A 20,495-nucleotide genomic window follows, 5' to 3' on the forward strand; every position below is an offset into this window, starting at 1 on the left:
TAGCTATTCTCAGCAATATAATATAATAATATAATCCATAATAATATAATATAATGTAGTACTATAATCCAAGACCATTCTGTAGGATTTATGTCAAAGAATGCTCATCACCTCCACAGAAAGAACTGTTGGAGTGAGATACAGATCAAAGCATACTACCTTTCACATGAGTTTATTTACAGTTTTATTTTAAGGTTTTGATTTTATATGAGTATTCTTTTACAACAATGACCAACACAGAAGTATGTTTTGGATGATAGTACATGTATCCCAGATCATATTGCTTTACCATCTCTGAGAAGGGGAGGGATAGGAGTGGGAGAGACAATTTGAATCTTTAACTTTGGAAAGCATATGTTGAAAATTGTTATTACATGTAATTGGGAAAATAAAATATCTTTGAATTAAAAAAAGAAGAAAAAATGAAGCTGTAATGCTTGGCTTATTTTCTGGAGAAAGATATACAGGTCATATTAGTGGGTGTGTGGTCTCAATTTGGGGGACTGTAGATGGTAGGGGTTCTGCTGCCTTATTATTTTCCTTAGGAGAAACAACCATTGCTTGTTTAACCTGCCCGGAATGGTTAAGGCTGAGGAGATGGTTTCATAGATAGTTACTACTGCTGTGCTATCTGCTGGGAATCTTTCTGTTTTAATCTGTTTAGAACTTTGATGTTACTGGGACTGTTTTAAAAGGTATAGTAAAGGGTTAAACACTTGACAATGTTGACATAAGAGGTAATGGTTGCTGAATTTGATGAGGAGTATAATGAGGCATTTGCTGTTTGGTGAATAGAGATCCAGGATTTGGTGGCAAATGTCTTTTTAGTACATCTTGAACAAACTGTTCTTATCATTGCCTGTATTTTGGTTTTGATGTCCATTCCTGTATTTCAAATGTGCATAAATGGCCATATGACTGTGACTGCTATGATCTCAGATTCCCATTGTAGCTGTCATTTACAAATGTTCATCCACTTGAAATAATTTTTGGATTCTTTTTTAAATCACCTTTGAGTTGTTTGTCATAATCGAAGAGGAATTGGTAGGAATCTTCTTTTTACAAATCAAATTTCATAGTCTGTAATAAGACCTTTCCTAGAACCATAACTTCTTCCTTTGGACCATCTCCAAACTGACCAAACTGTATATCATTTAATAAGCTATGAGCTGTTTTGATAATATCTTTAAATTTTTTAGGAGTTTCTTCTACTTTCCCTGCCAAAAAGAGACCACATATTCCTGTCATATATCCTGGGAATTGCTTAAAGGAATGAAACAAATAGATGCTATGAAAATAGATTATTCCAGTGGCCAAGAGAATCATATAGTAGTCACAAACATGTTCCTACATCAAAGATGAAACTGGCATCCTCTTAGAAATACCAGGCTTTGGTAGCTGGATCTAGTCCTTTTAACTGTGAAGGTATATAATATATATGTAGTTTATATATATTATATACCTTCACAGTTAAATCTATATATAATATATAGATTAATCAACTCTTTTTTTATCCCAATACGTGAATAGTTTTCTCTGGTTTAGGTTTGCCAAAGTTACTGAAGGGCTGGAATTTTCTTTATTCTCCTTTATTAACTGAAGTAAACTTATTCTTGTTCAAAAGGTTTTCTGAGAACATTAGAATCCTGCCACCTCAGGAAGTACTCCTAAGCAATGTCCCTCATTGCTAATTGTCCTCCCTAAAAACCTTACTTTCCATTTTAGTAACAATACTGTGTATTGATTCTAAGGCAGAAGAGCAACAAGGGCTAGGCAATGGGGGTTAAGTGACTTGCCCAGGGTCACACAGCTAGGAAGTATCTGAGGTCAGATTTGAACCCAGGACCTCCTATCTCCAGGCCTGGCCCTATCCACTGAGCCACCTAGCTACTCTCACTATTAAGCCTTAAACATAAAACATTTACTAAATAAGAAGGCAAAAGCAAGAATACATACATTTACTCACTAGAAGACAAAAATAGGAATAATCAAAACATAACAGCCCCCCCATAAACCTAACTCATTCTCTCACCAATCACCAGTTCACACAATGTCTTTTGGAGAGAAGAAAAGTGGGCACAAACTAATAGAAATCTAACAATGAGGTACATACGTAAAGGACCAGTGTATCTGAGGCAACTCACAATCATGGACTACAGAACTAGATGTCTTTTTCAGAAATAGTATGTACTACATAGTACTAGCTCCTCCTCAGAATCTTTCCATTCTCCTTCTGGAAGAATCAATCAACAAAGAAACATTTATTATATACCTACATGAGTATCAAGAAGTGTGCTAGGTACTGGGGATGAAAGAATTAAAGGACAAAGCAATCTGTTTGTGAAGTATTCGAATGAGGGAGGCAATAAGATCATGTTAAAAATACATGCATATTCATAAAATGAATAAATGCAAAATATATAAAGTCATTAACATAAGGTAGTTTGGATGGAAGGGTATTAGTAGTTGGGAGGTGGGAATCCAAAAAGTCTTTATGCAGAAGTTGTGCTCAAGCTGTGTCTTAAAGAGAATGACTCTACAAGGCAGGACTGAGGAGGGAATACATACATTTTAGGCATTGTTTGGGCTGGTGGCTGCCAAATCTCAGGCTATGGAAGCAGGAGTAAGATCTGAGATCTGCATAGCTTCCCACCAGGACTCCCTTGGTTAGGCATTGCTGAGTGATTATGGCACTCTTAATGAAAAGCAATTTCCTCTGAATGGGGTGGTCTGCAAAACTATGCAGGTTGGCTCTCAATGGGCTTGGAGGAATTTTCCCCTCCAGTCACAGAGGACAATAAAAGGCAAGAGACATTCTTTGAAAGGTTTCCTCACCCTTGTATAATGTCAGTCATCTCTCCCAGTCCCTGGATCTTCCCAAATGGTATATAAGTTCCCCAATTTCCTTTATTCCTTGGAGTCGTCATCTAGCACCGTGTCACTCCCAGGGGGTCAGGGAGCAGAGCCAAGCAGTGTTCAATTCTTGGACTCTGCACAAGGCGCAGCTCTGCATAAGAGGCCAGGTAGCCCTGTTCCCCCTTTCCCTTGATTAAAGAGTGGTTTTATGACTATTTAATAGTTCTGTGTTTTTCCTAAGTTAACACCTCCAGAGTTCTTTGATTTAGATTTTACTAGCAAACAACACTTCTAAGTGCTAAAAATAGTTATATGCAGATTTGCTACTGGGAAACATTTTATTACAGTCATCTCTACTATGTCAGTCTTTTGCCCCTGAGATTCTTTAACTTAGACCTTCAGGATACTTTTATGTAAGGAGCTATTTTAGCATCAAGGAACCTGAGGGACACAGGTGGGAGTAGTAGTTTTAAAGGAAAGAACCTAGCTTCCAGTTGGGGCCACTCTGTTGTCCCTCAGAACCCTCAGAATTTACTTAGAGCAGAGACTTAAGTGGTGGGTGAACCATGAAGCTTTAGTTGATCTTGGCCTAGAATACTGCTATACACTTCAGAGAAAGCTAGAGCCTATATTATAATACTAGCAGGAGTCTAAATCCTGTAGTCTGCCAGTTCCTGAGCAGGGTCATAGCTCTCATTCTTTTATTTTATTTATTTATTTATTTATTTTTATTTTAAACCCTTAACTTCTGGGTATTGACTTATAGGTGGAAGAGTGGTAAGGGTAGGCAATGGGGGTCAAGTAACTTGCCCAGGGTCACACAGCTGGGAAGTGTCTGAGGCCGGATCTGAACCTAGGACTTCCCGTCTCTAGGCCTGGCTCTCAATACACTGAGCTACCCAGCTGCCCCCTCTCATTCTTAATTCAGTTTTACAGCTGGATTGTCATGCAGTTCTTCTGTGAAGCCATTGCCAATGGGGAAAAAGAGGGAAATGCCCTCATAAACTTTTATGGAACTCTTCTAGAAACAACTGGCAGCTAGATAGTACAGTGATTAGAGCTCTTGGCTTAGAATCAGAAAGACCTGGGGTTCATGATCCAGTTTCACATACTTACTGGCTGTATGATTCTGTGCAAGTTAACTTCTTTTTGCCTCAGTTTCCTCATCTTCAAAATGGGGATAATAATAGCACCTACCTGACAGGGTTGTTGTTAGGATCAAAAGAGATAATATGTGTAAAATACAGTGCCTGGTACATATTAGTTACTAAAGAAATGCTAGCTATTATTATTATTAATCCTAAAAGCTGGCCAACTGTCAATTCTTGAAGCTAGATCACTAGCAGAGTTGATTCCTCATTTTTTTTCTTTGCTTTAAAAAAATGTTAAACTCTCACTTTCTTCCAATATCAGTAAGTGGATAGGGTGAAGGGTACCTGGGCTCTTTGCAGTCTTTGCTGATCCTCAGCCCCATTTCAATATGTAAGGTCACTCAAGGACTGAAAGGGACCCCTTCGCTAATAATGAGTAAATGCAATCCCTCAAAATCTAAAAGGTGAGAGCCCTAACACTATTTCTCTGTCAGCTACCTTTCACATCCAGGAATTTATTAAGGGAGCAATTCAATTAATCAGAAAAAGGTTCCTTAATTAATACCTCATCCTTCTTCCTCTGGCTGGCTCCTATGACAAGCATACTCTTTCCCTCTGATTCTAAGCTTCCATGACTTCTTTGAAGACTCAACTTGTACCTTGTCTTCTGCAAGAAATTTTTCCTGATCTTGTCCGTTGCTAATTACTCTAAGGTTACCTTCCATTTCCCCCATCTGTCTTTCGTATATAATTATTTACCAGGTTGTCTCCCTTATTAGAATGTGAGCTCCTTGAGAAGAGAAACCATATTATTGCTTTTCTTTGTATTCCCAGCACTTAGCATTGTGCCTCACAGATAGTAAGCATTTAGTTAATGCAAACTGACTAAATTGTCCATACTCTTTGACCTAAAGATTCCATTGCTAGACATATACTCCAAGAAGGTTATTGACTAAAAGAAAGGATCCACATACAACAAAATATTTACAACTTTTTGTGGTAGTGAAGAGCTAGAGGAAAAAAGTAAATGCCCATCAATTGGGGAATGGCCAAACATATTTTAGTGTATAAATACAATGGAAGAGTATAATAGTATAGGAAATGTTGACATGGTAAGTAAAGAGAAGCAGAATTATATGCTTTGATGAAATGAAATAAGAACAATCAGGAGAACAATGTAAACATTGACTACAACAATGAAAATGGAATGAACAGCAACAAGAAAACAATCTAAAGTAAATATTGCAGAATTATAATGGACAAGTTTAGATCTAAAGAAGAGATATGAAAAAACACTTTTTCCTGCTTCTTTGACGAGGTGTGGACCATGAATGTGGAACACTACAAATAACATCACCACCCTCTCCATCTTTTTCTTTTTCTTTTAAAATGAATTATTATAAGAAATGACTTTTCTGAAGAGGGTGGGGGTGGGGTAAAGAAGGATATAAGGATTGATGCAGATGCTTCAAAAATATCAACTTAAAACTCATGAAAAATCCCATAGATCCTTCTGCCATTGCATATTCATACCTTTGTAATTTATGATCTTAAAGAGTTGCTTAGGGTCCTGAGAGGTTAAATAATAAACCCAGGTTTACAAAGACAGTATGTTTCAAAGGTAGGACTTGAACCTATTTCTTGGTTGATGAAATCAGTTCTCTGTCTCCTATGCTATGTCTAGATTATTTCAACAGACTCCTAATTGGTCCCTCTATCTCAACTCTTAACCCTGTAGTCTATCCTATATAATTACCAAACTAATTTTTTTTCTTCTTCTTTTACCTCTTATCTTCTGTCTTAGTATCAATTGTAAGACAAAAGAGCAGAAAGATGGACAATTGGGGTTAAGTGATGTTGGGGTCCGAGTCATAGCCCACCACCAAGGAAGACCAGCAGACAATGCAATTAGGCAAGAAGGGCCATTTATTGATCTGGTGCGCACCAGGGGAGCTCATCCTAAGAGTTCCGTCTGTGGCTTGTGAGTACAGGAGTTTTATGCCCGCCCCTTATCAGCCTATGCGGTTTGCAGGCATCTCTTGCAGTTAGGACGTTGACACCTCTATGTACTTGTCAGGGGTCTACAGTTTAGGGCGTTAGCACTAGGTCAGGGGTCTGCAGTTAGGGTGTTGGCACTGGGTCAGGGGTCTGTGGTTAGGGCGTTGACACATCTATGCACTTTGTCAGGGGCCTGCTTGCCATGTCTTGCAACGATATGTTTTGCAAGGGTCAAGCGGCTCCCTGTCTTGGCCTCCTTCAGTGACTTGTCTAAGGTCACAGAGTTAAGAAGTGTCTGAGGTCATATTTGAACCCAGCCCCTTCTAACTCCAGATCTGACATTCCATTCATTGTGGTACCTTGCTGTCCCAATAATTCTTAAGCACAAATTTGACCATATAATTCTACTCAACCAACTCCAATGGTTTCCTAAGGCCTTTAAGAAACTATGTGTGTGTGTGTGTGTGTGTGTGTGTGTGCTTCTGTTTAGCTTTTAAAGCCCTATTGAATCTGGCCCCAGCCTATCTTTATAGCCTCATTAGACATTACTCCCCCAATATGCACTTTGCCATGTGGCCAAAAGGGTCTTTCCTCTGTCCCCCCATATGACACCTCATTAAATTCCTCTTTTTTTTTAAGATGCAACTCCAGCACTATCTTTAGCACAAAATCTTTCCTGATGCCCCCAAACTATTAACTGTCTCCTTCCCAAATTGTATTTTTTATATATTTGTATTTTATTAGCTTTACACTTATTTTGTATATATTTTTAAATATATTTGCAAATGCCTTCATTAAAAGGTAATCTCTTTAAGATTAAGGATTGTTTCAGACTTTATATAGTATTTGTATCTTTAACACATGTCTGTCACATGCATAGCTGGCCCTTAATGTATATTTGTTGACTGATTGATATGCCGTGCCATCTATATATCTTGTGAAAATATAGATTAAAAATGCTATACAACTATAAAGGCTTCTCCCTCAGGTCTTTTCCAACTCTGTATTAGTGTGCTTCTAGGTACAAATCATAGCATCCTGACTTTTTCTTCATCCCCTACACACATACTCATCTTATCGTTCAGGAGTTATAAAATTAAAGCATGTTAGATCTTCAGTTTAGTGCTCCCACATGGAACAGAAAGGAAGTTGGGAGCCTGGGGCTTTAACTTTTATATTAATTTGGGAATTTAAAGCACACATACCCATCATTCTCAAAAAGCCTTTTATAGCCCTTCAGAAGCTTTTAACTCCAGAGATTCTCATATTCCAGGTACGCACAGCTAGAGTGGGCTCATTAAATCACTATCTAATACCAGGGTAATTAAATGTTTCCCTCACTTGTTTTTACCAACCAAAGCTGGAGAGGAGTCTTGAAAGCTCTCTGTGTTGTATTAAAACCTTTTAATCATCACAATTCCTTAGAGTAAGTGAACCATACTGTTAATGGTTAGGATCAGCAACTTCAACACTAGTCTAATCAAATTACAATTGGAGGAAAGATTCAATCTTTAAGTGATATCCATTTTAAGACATGAGTTATAGGGATTATTACAAATTTGTTTCAGTTAATTAAAAAAGAGAACAGTTTTGAAGTAATTTACTAGTGTTTATGCGTTTTTGTCCCAGAATGTTCTCTGTGGAAATGTTAAATTCAGCTACTGTATGACTTTCTTTTATCATTGACTGCAAAATGGCAATTCTGTTAAATTAATTACTGACATTGATTTTTTGTCATTAGTTGAAGTCTTCAATAACTATCAGTCTTGGGAAATTGATCTCCTAGTTTCTGTAAATTAGCATTTCATTTTTTCCTCTTTCAAGATACATTTTAAATGTTAATTTCCATGCTTAAAAGGAACTGGATGGTTTTTCATTATACTTCTCTCATCCCCAGACTTAGCTGGGCCTGTTAATTGATTTTCACACATAAATTTAGTCTTAGGGACAGGAATTTAGGAAGCTAAGTTTAAAATGAATGCTTTACTACAAGATAGAAAATAGTATGAAACTTTTCCCTTTTTGATTCCTCTGATGGCACATGACACTGGTCTATCTCCTTAGAGATGGTTGCTGTGCTACTGGCCTCTTCTTAATATATATCCCTTACTATAGAGGAGACAGTGGAAAAGTTTCCCGTTGCCTGGCAATCCCTGGCAACAGATCTATCACAGGCTCTGTAATTTTGTAGTAGATTGTCAGTTATTTGAGTGAATTGGAAATGTAACTATTTGAGTAAATGATTTTTCTGGGTAAGTGCTCATTTGTACTTCAAGGAATAAGATTGTGGTGGAAAGAGTTGTTGAGAGGGAGGAGTCAAGCCTGAGCTTTGAGGTCAAGATAATGGGATGTGGGAGGAGAGCAATTCCCTACAGTTGATATCCTCAGAATTGCCAACTGGGCAACCAACCTTTTCCCTTTCAACTAGGTTCTACAAAGGACTTTTTTATCCTTCAGTTTCTTGCTGTAAATTAGTAGGGGTTGAGTGAACCAGCTCTTTCGTGTTTAGAAGCTGTGGGCCTCAGTCTACACTTACTAAGTGTGCAAGGGAACGAATCTATGCCAGGTTAGTTCATCTCTAGGTGAAACACATTGCTAATGTTTCAATTGCTGCCACTAACTCACCACTTAACCCTACTCCAAATCCTCATTGCTGATTTGTTCAGAATAACAAAAACAGTTACATGTCTGGTGGGACTTTAGCCCAGGTCTTTTTGACTCGTTTTTTTTTTTAACCCTTACCTTCTGTCTTAGACTTGACACTAAATATTAGTTCTAAGGTAGAAGAGTAGTAAGGGTTAGGCAATTGGGGGGTTAAGTGACTTGCCCAGGGTCACACAGTTAGCCTGGATTTGTACCTAGGACCTCCTGTCTCCAAGCCACCTAGCTGTCCCCTACTTCTCCCCAGGTCCTTTTTGCTCCTATGTCATGCTACTTGGCAAACAGTAGGAACTTAATAAATCCTTGGTGAATTGAATTCCTTCCAACTCGGAATTTCTGTGGTTCTTTGAGTACTGAGAATAAGTCCATTTGTGGTACAAGAAAAACAAATCAAATATCATACCCTAATAATGGTGAGTATGTTATCCTAATATTACAAAGTACAGTATTTTAAACAAGAAAAATGATAGATTTTCCAGGCAACCCAAATCCTGTGGCTCAATTCAATAAAGACATATCAAGCTTTTACTGTCTGCAAGGCATCTGGGACACAAAGGTGAAAAATAGTACAGGTTCTGCCTCCAAGGAAATAGTAGTATATTGAAGGGGATAAGTTATGTGTACATGCAGTAAGTTAGAAAATGAAGAAGTACAAAAGAAAGATATAAAATACACTCAAAGTGGAGTTGTTAAGTGGCTCAGAGGATAGAGAGCCAGGTCAGGAGATGGGAGGCCCTGGGTTCGAATCTAGCCTCAGGGACCCTGAGTTAATTAATTTCCATTGCTTAGTCTTTATTGCTTTTTTTTTTTAACGCTAGAATTGATACTTTGTATTCACACTAAAAAAGGTAAGGATTTTAAATTAAAAAAAACACTCAAAGAGAATTGCTAAATTGAGTGAAAAGGGAAGATTTCATGGTGGAGGAGACACTTGAGTTTAACTTTGAGAAGATGCCAATAGGTAGAGATGGGGAGAAGGAATTTGTTTCATGAATATGTCATAAGAGTACACAAAGGCATGGAGGTCTAGAGAGAGGACAGTAAAATCAGAGACCAAATCATAGTCCAGGAACCAGTGGAGAAGGGGAGAGAAATAAGACTAGAAAGGTAACAAAAATGGAGCTATATGGGGGCTCTTGAATGTCAGACTAAGGAGTTTTATTTTATTCAGTAACCATGGGGAACCACTGAAAGCATTTTTTTTTTAAATTTTGTTTTTGCTTAGGGCAGGTGTTGAGAGCCATTGGAGAAATAGGGTCAGGATAGGGCCTGTTATCCGGATTTCCTATGTGACCAATACAGGCTGAGGCACTCTTTGTGTTTGGTCCTGGTCACCTGAGCCCTGAAAAGCTCTGGTACCAGCAGGTAGGTTAATCCAAAAACAACTTGACCCCTCCAAGAGGCTATGAGGAGTCATTTAGAGAAATAGAGTCTGTAATAGATGTTTTATCTGGATCCCATTACAAAATCATCCGCAAGTAAAACTGTGTGTATGATTTTTCTGCACTGCATGTCAGATGCAGATAGAATGGGCCATCTAAAGTAAAAATCTGAGGCTCCTCTTTTGACTCATTTTTAGATCCCCACCTCTCTCAATATTCTTATTGGAAAGCTTTGAGTCCTTAAGCAGACCAGCAGCCTGAGTTAACAATTTCTCTCCCTGATAATTAAGAGGCCTGAACCCTAAAAAATATATTACTTAGATAAGGCTGGAGCTGGACAATTTAGTCCAGACTATCTGACCAGGTCCAGATCTGTAAATCAAGGCAGAACGCAATTAGTAAACATCTCTATGAAATATGTTTCTGCTCCCAGAATTAACCCCTACTAATTGGTGGTTGGAATTTGGCCCTTGTCCTTGTACCTATATCTACTTTTTAGACTTTAATGGATTGTGTATGATTTGTAACCCCTTCACAGCTGTGACTCTTTCTTTGTGTTCTTTGTTTGAAACCAGTATAAAATAAAGTCCAAATCCCATAGTGTTAGATCAGCATGGGCTAACCACTAGTTTGGTTGTTCTCAGTTTCTTTTTCCTGTCTTAACAATCCAACGCCACAAAACGCCACTCAGAACCCTTACCATATAGGGAGCTGGCTCTCTATAGGCAGGGATATAGATCAGGCCATTGTATTAGAAGAATTACTTTGTCAGCTACATGGAGAATGGACTGGACTGGGAGAGAGACTAGAAGAATGGAGACTTTTATAGGGAAGGGGATTCAGATTTGTCTAGGGAAGACAATTCAGGTTTGAAATAGAATAGTGATAGTGGAAGTGGAATGGAAGAGATAAATTAAAGAAATATTGTTAGAATAGAGAGTATTTGGCAACTGATTGAGCATGGGTAGGTGGGTGAGAGGACATGGAATCTCCTTAATCACAACACTACTAAGATACTTTCTTGTAGTGTAGTTTATAAAGCAGGTGTTGTTTCCCTCCACCACTCTAGCTACATGAGACATGAGTATATAATAGTGGAAAGAGCACTCAACTTAGAATCATAAACTGTAGTTTTGGACTACAGATAAATCCCACATCTGACCCTTACTAGCCAAGTGACCTTGGCCAAATCATTTCATATCTATCTCAATTTCTTCACTTATAAAATAGTTGTAAAATAAAATATTATAAAGCACTTATAAAATATTTGTGCTTTCTAATTCATGGGGTTATTGAGAGGAAAGCACTTTGAATACTTAATCTCTCCATAGAAGAAGGTAAACTGTTTCTGTGACTCCTTCTCCCTATTCACAGTCTGATTAGTAGTTTGGGAGCCCAGAGCAAAGCTATTGTTCCCCTCAGAGATCTAGAAGGGTTGGGTGCCCTTCTCCAGTACTCTAATTTATATGCTTGCATAGTGTGCTTCTCCAGGTTGTTGGTTAATATCCTCCAATATTCTGTTGACCAAATAAATTAAACAATTGATTTCTCCTCAATATCAACTAACTAATGAACACAAATTGGCTTTTAGGATGAGATATTTAGTGAAAAAGCATAGTAAGAATGAAAGTACAAAAACATCCCCTTTCCCTCAATGAGGTACATAATCTCTCTACTCCCCCAATCAGTTTCTGGAAAGGGTGGATTCAGACTTAAAAGTAGGGGGAACATTCACTTCCACTTGTGGCATAGCAAATGAGCAAGTTTTCCCCCTGCTGATTCACTGCTAGTCTAGGTCAAGCAAGTTGCTCCCCAGGACTGGCTCCTTACTGGGCCCAGCTGCTGTGTTATCAGCAAAATCTGCTATGGACCCTAGTTGTTGGATCTCTGAGGTTCTTCTTTCCTTTGGGGCTCATAAGGTTATAATCTGGTCCATTTGGTGTCTGATAACTCACTCATCTGAAATCAGGATAGAATAGATACAAGATAGAGGCAAGATTCACAAGCCCCATGCATTTAATGTCACATGGCAGCTCAGGCCGAGAGATAGATAAAGCAGAGAGAGTAACATTTGTCCATGCCATGATATTCCTTTCTCTTCACTTAAAAGCTGCCAGGAAGAGAATTTTTAGTTTGTTCTAGCATTTTCTTTTCTTTTCTAACCCTGACCTTCTCTCTTAGAATCAATACTGTCTATTGGTTCTGAGGCAGAAGAGGGGTAACGGCTAGACAATGGGGATTAAGTGACTTGCCCAGGATCACATAGCTAGGAAGCATCTGAAGCCATATTTGAACCCAGGACCTCCTGTCTCTAGGCCTGAATTTCTATCCATTTAGCCACCTAGCTGCCCCACCCCCCACATCTACCCCATTCAAGCATTTTCTTTGCACCCTCCATTCCAGCTCAGTAGCCAACTAAAAGACAAGCAGTAGAGCAAAAGGAAATAGTCAAATGATCATACCTACATAGGCTTTGAATAAGAAAAGGGGTATTTCCAATAAACATGTTCACAAAAGAGCCTAGCAAGTCTCCATGGGACTTGACACCAGGTAGAGCATATGGTGTATGCTCTAGAGATTAATTGTCATTGGCTGATCCTTCCATTATATTATTATTATAGCCAGAAAGCAGAGGTATTTACTGAAAAACCTTTTATAAATGTTTCCTGCATTAAAAATGAGCTCCCTGAGACTAGGCTTGTCTTAATTTTCTATTTGTAATTACAGAATTTTTGCACAGTGCTTTGCATAGAATAAGTCCTCAATAAAAGGTTTTTTTGGGGGGGTAGCTAGGTGATTTAGTCAGTAGAGAGCCAAGCCTGGAGAGAGGGGGTCCTGGGTTCAAATATGGCCTCAGATACTTCTTAGTTGTGTGACAAGGCAAGTCACTTAACCCTCATTGCCTAGCTATTACCACTCTTCTGCCTTGGATCCAATAGTTTCAATTCTAAGACAAGGTAAGGGTTAAAAAAAATCTACTATTTACTCATTCACTCACTCTCAGTGCCTCCCTCAGAGTCCTGTTCTCTTCTAGGTATTTGGGAAAGGGACTGTTATTACTGATTAAGAAATTGCCCTTAAATTAAAAAAAAAAAAAAAAAAAAGAAATTGCCTTGTGAGCATACTATCTTCTTTTTGATTAGAACAGCATGGGACTCCTTATATCTAATTGCTAAGAGGGACTTGCTATGGATGGGATCCAGAACCTCAAATTCCAGCATTCCAGTGCTTGCCTGAGTCCCAGGGCTTCTTAGGGTTGAGATTTCATCATTTTTAGTTTGACTCAGACCCCCCACATGTTGTTTCCCTACTGTCTTCATTCATTCCATCCCTGTTTCTCTCAGAACTGTACATTTTCTACCAACAATGTACCTACCTCCCTTCTACTTCCTGCCTTGGAAAAAAAGAATCAAATCAATATTACAATTATTTCTGAAAAAATCATGACTGCTGATTGTCCTATGACTCCATTTACTATCTTTATGACTTCACAGACTAAAATATCCTTTCTGACCACCACTACTCAGTACTCACTTAGTAAATGACTTTTTTCCCCATTCATTCATTCCAGACGTGGTATGATCAGGGCAGAGAATGGGAGGTCTATTATCTTCCTTGTTCTGGATGCTATGACCCTCTTAATGCAGCCTAGAATAGCATTATCTTTTTTTGGTTACAATGTAAACATTGCTAAATCACATTCAGCTTTTTAGTTCAGGAAAACCTCCAGAGATTTTTGCATGACCTAGTATAGTCATGCTTCTTTTATCCTGAGCTTGAGCAGTTTTATTTATTTATTTTAACTTAAATAAAGGACTTTATAAAATATTACTTTATAAAAAATATTTTAACTATTGTTCCAGCTTGTTGAGATCTTTCAATCTTTGAGATTTTTGAGTTGAGTTGAGTTGAAATCTTTGGTAATTCCTCACAGCTTCCTATGATCCAAAACTTGGACATAGTCCATCCATCCTTGAAAGGCATCCCCATTCTCCATCTAACTCAAGCCTGGTGTGTTCTAAAGAGCACTGTGACAAGGAGTCAAAAGCTCCAGGTTGCATTCTATGCAACTATGAAATGAGAAAAGAATGTCATTTTTCTCATCTGTAAAACAGAAGATTTGGGTTTCTGCGAGGGTTAAATTTCAACAATTCTCCCCTTCCCTGGGAAGCTTTTCCTGATTATCCCAAGAAAGGTATGGCTTAAATGTATAGCCATTGCTCTTTGCCCCATCACTAGTCAGGTGTTCTCACTTATCTATACTTGAAAGCTCACTTATCTAACTTGGAGATTGATTTTGCCTTCAAGGTAGGGGAGTGGGTTCAGAGATAAGTTCCACTATAAGGATCTAACCAACCTGGTTTTTCAAGCTATTTACCTACAGGACCTGCTTCTTGGTTCTGATTTTTGGTTCTTCTATGTGCCTGCACACTGGACTATTTATCCCATTAACATAAATGAGAAAATAAAAGAATAATCTCAGCAATACACTGATCCAAGAAAACCCCAGAGATTTATAATGAAAAATTCCATCTACCTTGAGAGAAAGAACTGATAGAGTCTGAATACAGACCAAAACATGATGTATTTCACATTTTCTTCTTTTTTCTTGTTTGAGATCTCTTCCTCAAAATGACTAATATGGAAAAACATTTTACATGTAAAATCTTTATCATATTGCTTACCATCTCTGGAAGGGAATGAGAGTAGGGAGGAGGAGAGAATTTGTAACACTAAATTTTAAAAAAATCAGTGTTAATATTTTTACATGTAATTAGGGAAAAATAAAATATTAAAAAAAGATAGCTTTCACTTAAGTGACAATATCTGGTACACAGTAAGAGTTTAATAAATGTTTGTTGCCTACACAGTTTGCAAACTGAAACCCTAATTCCTTGAAGCCTCAGCTTCCTTTGTACTGACAGATAGAGCCTATGGCCCTGATGGCAAACCTATGACATGTGTGTCATCACTAACACACATAACTATTTTCGGTGACTCATGGCTGCATGCAGCTGCATACAGAGAAGTATGGTGCTGCATGCTGAGGATGAAACATTTGCTGTAGTGTAGTGTAGACACTCTGTGCCAGAGATTTGTAGACCAAAGCAATAGAACTCTGGTACAGAGTCTCTAGTTCTGGGACTTCCGGGCCTTTGACCTCACTTTTGGCTGGCGGAGCAGGGAGCAATGGAATGCCATGGGGGATGCATCTCTGGGGGCCCTGTGATCACCATTGCCAGCAACCACATAACCAAAACAACCATCATTCAATCTACTGTTCTGGGGTGTTGTGGATTTCTAATTGACTATAATTACTGAGATAAGTGAGGGGGAGGCTGGGAGAGGTGAGGGCCTGTGCTAGAGGTGCCATTTTCCACCGTTAGGAATAGTGGCATCCATCTTAATTTACATAAGGAACACCATCTTGCAGTATAATGCATACTAAGTTTCACCACTATTACTGTTGTGCATCCTTATATACTTGCTTATTTCTGCTTATTAACCCTGCCCTTTCCTAAAAGACAGTTACATGTGCCATCTTCTTGTCAGTTAGGCCAGTTAACCCCTAATTGCCTGCAGGGCTAGTAGGCTATCTATAATTCTATCTTCTGTCACTGCCTCCCTGATGGAGAACCCCCAAAATTTAAAAAACAAGGTTAAGTAAAGGAAGTGGTAATAGCAGTAGCCAACCCTTTCAAGAGGACCAAGATGTATGGCATCATAGAAAAAAATAGCAGATCATTTTGCGTTTTATGTACTGAAACGGTAGTAAGCCAAATGTGGAATATAAATAGACATTTTGAAAGTAATCATTCCCAGCTCTTGAAAAAAAGTGAGGATGAAAGGAAGGAATACATTTCCAGGCAGCTACACCTTTATAAGAGCCAATCTAATTCCATCCTTAAATTTGTAAAAGGCTCTACAAATTTAACATCTGTAAGTTTGAGCATTGCTCACTCCATAGCTCAGCATGGTAAAGCACTCAGTTGAGGGAGAATTTATTAAAGAAACTCTCCTAAGATGTGCACCAGTTCTATTTCACAATATGCAGAATAAATATTCAATTATTAAGAGAATATCTATCTGAGTTACCACTCAGTAGAAATATCATAAAAAACCGAATAATGAGACTGAACACAAACATACAACATCAATTAAAGAGACATAAGTAATTGTAAATATTTTTTGATCTCTCTTGATCAAACTACTGTTGTCACATCACATGCTCAGTTGGCCATTATTGGTCGATATTCTGATGGTCTCACAATGAGAGAAGAGTTGATAAAGTTCGTGTCAGTGCCAACAAGTATATCAGGAAGCAAAATATATAAGGTTGTTATACAAACCTATTATTATATAGGATTCACATGAGTTTATATATAGTCACTTGCTGTGTGATATTTTAAAAAATCTATGAACTGATGTATACTTGTCACAAATTCTACAGGTATAGCAAATCTTTTAACCTTTGCAGCTGCTGCTGAAAACCCATTTTGAGTCTATAACATTACCAAGAATTTAGATCCTTCTGGTGGAAGAGCAGAATAAACTGAAGAGTTAAAACTATTAAATCATCCAGAAGCCACTTGTTACCTGGGGTATTCTCCCTCTTAGGAGCCTTCTAAGGGTACCATGCCCTAGGAACACCTTCTCAGCTCCTCTGGTATGGGGCTGTCATATATCTCATCCATTTCATTTTTATAAATGCAGAAGTGGGGATATATAATAGTGCCTTTGCACTTCACTTCAGCTACAAAATGGATCCTTTCAAAACAATTGAGATATTTAGTTCATTAAATTCTATAAAGGTTGTATACAGATTGTAACCAGTTTTGATGGAGTCCATCCATCATCATATATAACAATTAACAAAGGCAAAATAAAAGACTGTATAAGCAACATGTGACCTCGATAGTTGAGATGACAAATCCAAAAAATAATAAATAATAAACAAATAACAATAATATATAAAATAAAAAATCTTAAAAACAAACAAAAAATTAGACTTATGGGCTTTTTACAACTTAAAAAAATTTTTGTGTAAGATGTTCATGAAATTTTGTTCAGTACAAGTCATAGGGAAACGTTACAGATAAACTTAAAAAAATTTTTTAAATTTTAAAGTAATCAGCAATATACAATAATATAAGCAAATGACAAGGTACAAGCAGTGCAGTCAAAATCCCTTTTTACCAATTCTAATAGACTTGTTTACTATCTTGAGGGGAAAAGCTGAAAAAATGATTAGCAAGCAATAAATTTCCAGATCTCTTTTAAGGTTCTTTCCCCTCCCCCATATATTTATTCATTTCCATTCCTTTTATTAGAGCTCTGGATTTCTTCATATACCCACTGTGAATTTAAGACTTTCAAAACTTTGTCAAAATATTTCATTTTGGTCTGTTGCAATTTAAGCAGCATAGCTTGCTACATATTCTTAAGGAGAAGTAAATAAAGTGGGAAATCTCCAATGAAAATAAAAACTCCCAGGAAAAGAATTAAGAAGATCCAAACTGCACTAGTGAGCTCAAAGAATTTTAACTGCAGTGATTCAAGCATGCTTTGCAATAGCATTATTCCTCAAAAAAAAAAAAATTAAATAAATAACACTGAATGGAGGTTTGTTTACATAGTAACCACAAAAAAAAGCAAAATTTCTAGAGGGAGAATAATAGGGTATTATTATACTGGCTACCCCTAGTGTTTTGAGTCCGGAGAGAAAAGGGGAAAGCAGACTTATTTCCTAAAATGGACTTTAAATCTACTGATTTTTAGATATTTCTTGCCCTCAAAAAAAAAAAAAAAAGACGGCAGAGGAGTCCCCTTTCTGTGAAAAACTTCCCGAGTTGCAAGTCTCTCTCAGCCAGGAGTCCAGGATCAGCTTAAGACTTTGACTTAAAAAATGGCTAGTGCAGGCTGGAAAACCCACATGGGTGGGGGAAGGGGTTGGTTTAAAATATTTTTATACATCACCCTCTTGGGGAAAAAAATGCAGCTCTGAATGTTGGGCAAGTCTGATCTTGGGCTGTTGGAGGCTGGGCAGGTACAGTTTAGGTGAGGAACAGTGAGGAACACTGGCTTAAGCAGATGGACACAAGAAGGGGAAGTGGCAGTGGGGGACAGGTGGGTGGGTCTGAAGCCAGCAAGCTGTAGAACAGTGATTCCCAAAGTGGGGCGCCACCACCCCCCTGGCGGAGGCTGCAGCAATCAAGGGGAGCAGTGATGGCCACAGGTGCATTTGGGGGCTGTGAATAACTGTAAGGGGGATGCTAAGTAATATTTTTTTCTGGAAAGGGGGTGGTAGGCCAAAAAAGTTTGGGAACCACTGCTGTAGGAGCAGGCCCCTTGCAAAACTTATTTATGCTAGCCTTTTTTTTTTTTTTAAAATAAAAAGATTTTTTTTAAAATTAGAATTCTGTCCCTTCAGGTCGCTATAATGTAGATAATATAATGTAAATTAATATTCAATAACTAAATATTATATTTTTATAAAGGTTTTTTAATAATAAACTAACATAAAATACTAGAGTGAAAAAGGTGCTCAACTCACTTCAGCCGAGCTCATGAAGGAGAGAGCCAGAGGGAGGAGTTACAGCCAACTATATACAAACTTAACAATGCAAACCGTGGACAAAAGATAAAGCATCCTGGGTAATACAGAAAGGAAGTTTGGGTAATGTAGTTTTTTTTTTAAACCCTTATCTTCCGTCTTGGAGTCAATACTGTGTATTGGCTCCAAGGCAGAAGAGTGGTAAGGGTAGGCAATGGGGGTCAAGTGACTTGCCCAGGGTCACACAGCTGGGAAGTATCTGAGGCCAGATTTGAACCTAAGACCTCCCGTCTCTAGGCCTGGCTCTCAATCCACCGAGCTACCCAGCTGCCCCCTTGGGTAATGTAGTTTTAAGGATTCAAGATATTTCCAACTATACAAAGCAAATTAGGGGAGTGTGGAATAGTTTACCTATGTAAAAGTGAAATTTGGGAAATGCCATCTAAAAGTATATATATATTTACTATGGACATGTGGGAGACTTTGAAACTACATTTCCCATGATTCCTCATGGTAGACAGGAAGTGAGATCATTTAAGAGAAGGTATATAAACTCCTGTCATGACTTTGAACTTCCTCTTGGCTAGCAGGCTCAGAGAGAGACGAGAGGAAACAAAATGGGGGCGGCAGTTTTGAATTCTTACAAGCGCGTGGTCTAATGACTTTATCTATCAGCATGGCTTTAATTAAAATACTAATTTCTATAATTATAGCAGCCTTTATTATTTTTAATCTTAATAATTATGGCAACCACACGGTCGAAATTCGAACTTTCAATCTTCCAGATAGCCTAACAATAGCCATGCTTTCTTTTTGGCCTGGCTCAGCTCTTTTGAGCACTTTTTTTAAAAAGGAAAGTGGCCTTGCTTGCCATGCTTTTGCTAAAAGCAACAGCACGTTTTTGCCTCAGGTAGGACTCAGCCAGCCAGTCCAGCCCAAACCACCTTGGGAGGTTGGGCCAGCCAATTCTGGCTTTTGGCCTTAAAACTAAAATGCCGGAGCCCAGCCAGTATGCCTCTGCCGCTGATCTCCTGACTACAGACCTGATCTCCATTCCTGCCGTGCCGCAAGCCTGCAAGCATCCCAGACCACTTCTCCGATCCTACCACTAGTCCTGTTATGAGCCCAGAACCCCGAGCCCCAACAGCGATGACCCCCGGCTGCTGCCTTTGCCAAGATCTCGATCTTCAGAGACTGCTTCAGCTCTGCTGCTAAAGAATTTGGGAAGTATATTCCCCTTTTCCCCTATTTCTAGCCTTCCACCTGTTTCTCTAAAGACCTAATTTAGGCACCCCCCACCCACACAAGCTCTACACGTGGGATTTTCTACAAAACTGACCTAAGCTTTTCTCTAACCCCGAGCCCACGTGGACCTAGTGTCTGAACCTCTCGGGCGCATGGCCTATTCAAACTTTTGCGATTATTAAAAAACTGAACTTAGGGGAAGCCTAATCACCCCATACCTGCTCAGAACTTTGAACTTTAAAAAACCCCTTAAACTCAGCAGAACTCAATCTTTTAAACCTCGGAAGTGAATGTGTTTTATTTCTGTTTTAAAGAGACTTTGTATCTTACTGCATTTTGTTAATTACTTTTGTAAATTAATCTTGCTTATTTCGTTGATTTTCCTGTTGCATTGAATCATTTTAAGTTAATGTAGTTTGTGGCTGCTAGATTAATTCTGTTATGATTTCATTGTAACTCCCAAATAATGAGAAAAATCTATTAGAACTGGTAAGAGGTTTTGACCAGCTTGTTACTCTGGTACTCACATTATATTCCCTACACGTTTTTAAAGTTGTAAATTGCCTTATGTATACTGGATTTATAGAGCACATGTCTTTTAAAATTTATTCTGTCTTGGTAATTGTATAGAACCTTGAAAGTTTCCATGCTTTGAGAATTACCTTGTAATTTTACAAGAGGTCTTACTTTAAATCCTTAAGAATTGTT

At 38.2% G+C, this 20,495-nt stretch overlaps 1 pseudogene; it reads right to left on the minus strand.

The window, feature by feature from the left end:
* Positions 1–468: 468 nt before the first annotated feature.
* Positions 469–20,495, minus strand: part of LOC123246252 — a 26,563-nt pseudogene continuing 6,536 nt past the window's right edge.

This window comes from Gracilinanus agilis, chromosome 4 (genome assembly GCF_016433145.1).
Source record: "Gracilinanus agilis isolate LMUSP501 chromosome 4, AgileGrace, whole genome shotgun sequence".
NCBI classification, from domain to species: Eukaryota; Metazoa; Chordata; class Mammalia; order Didelphimorphia; family Didelphidae; genus Gracilinanus; species Gracilinanus agilis.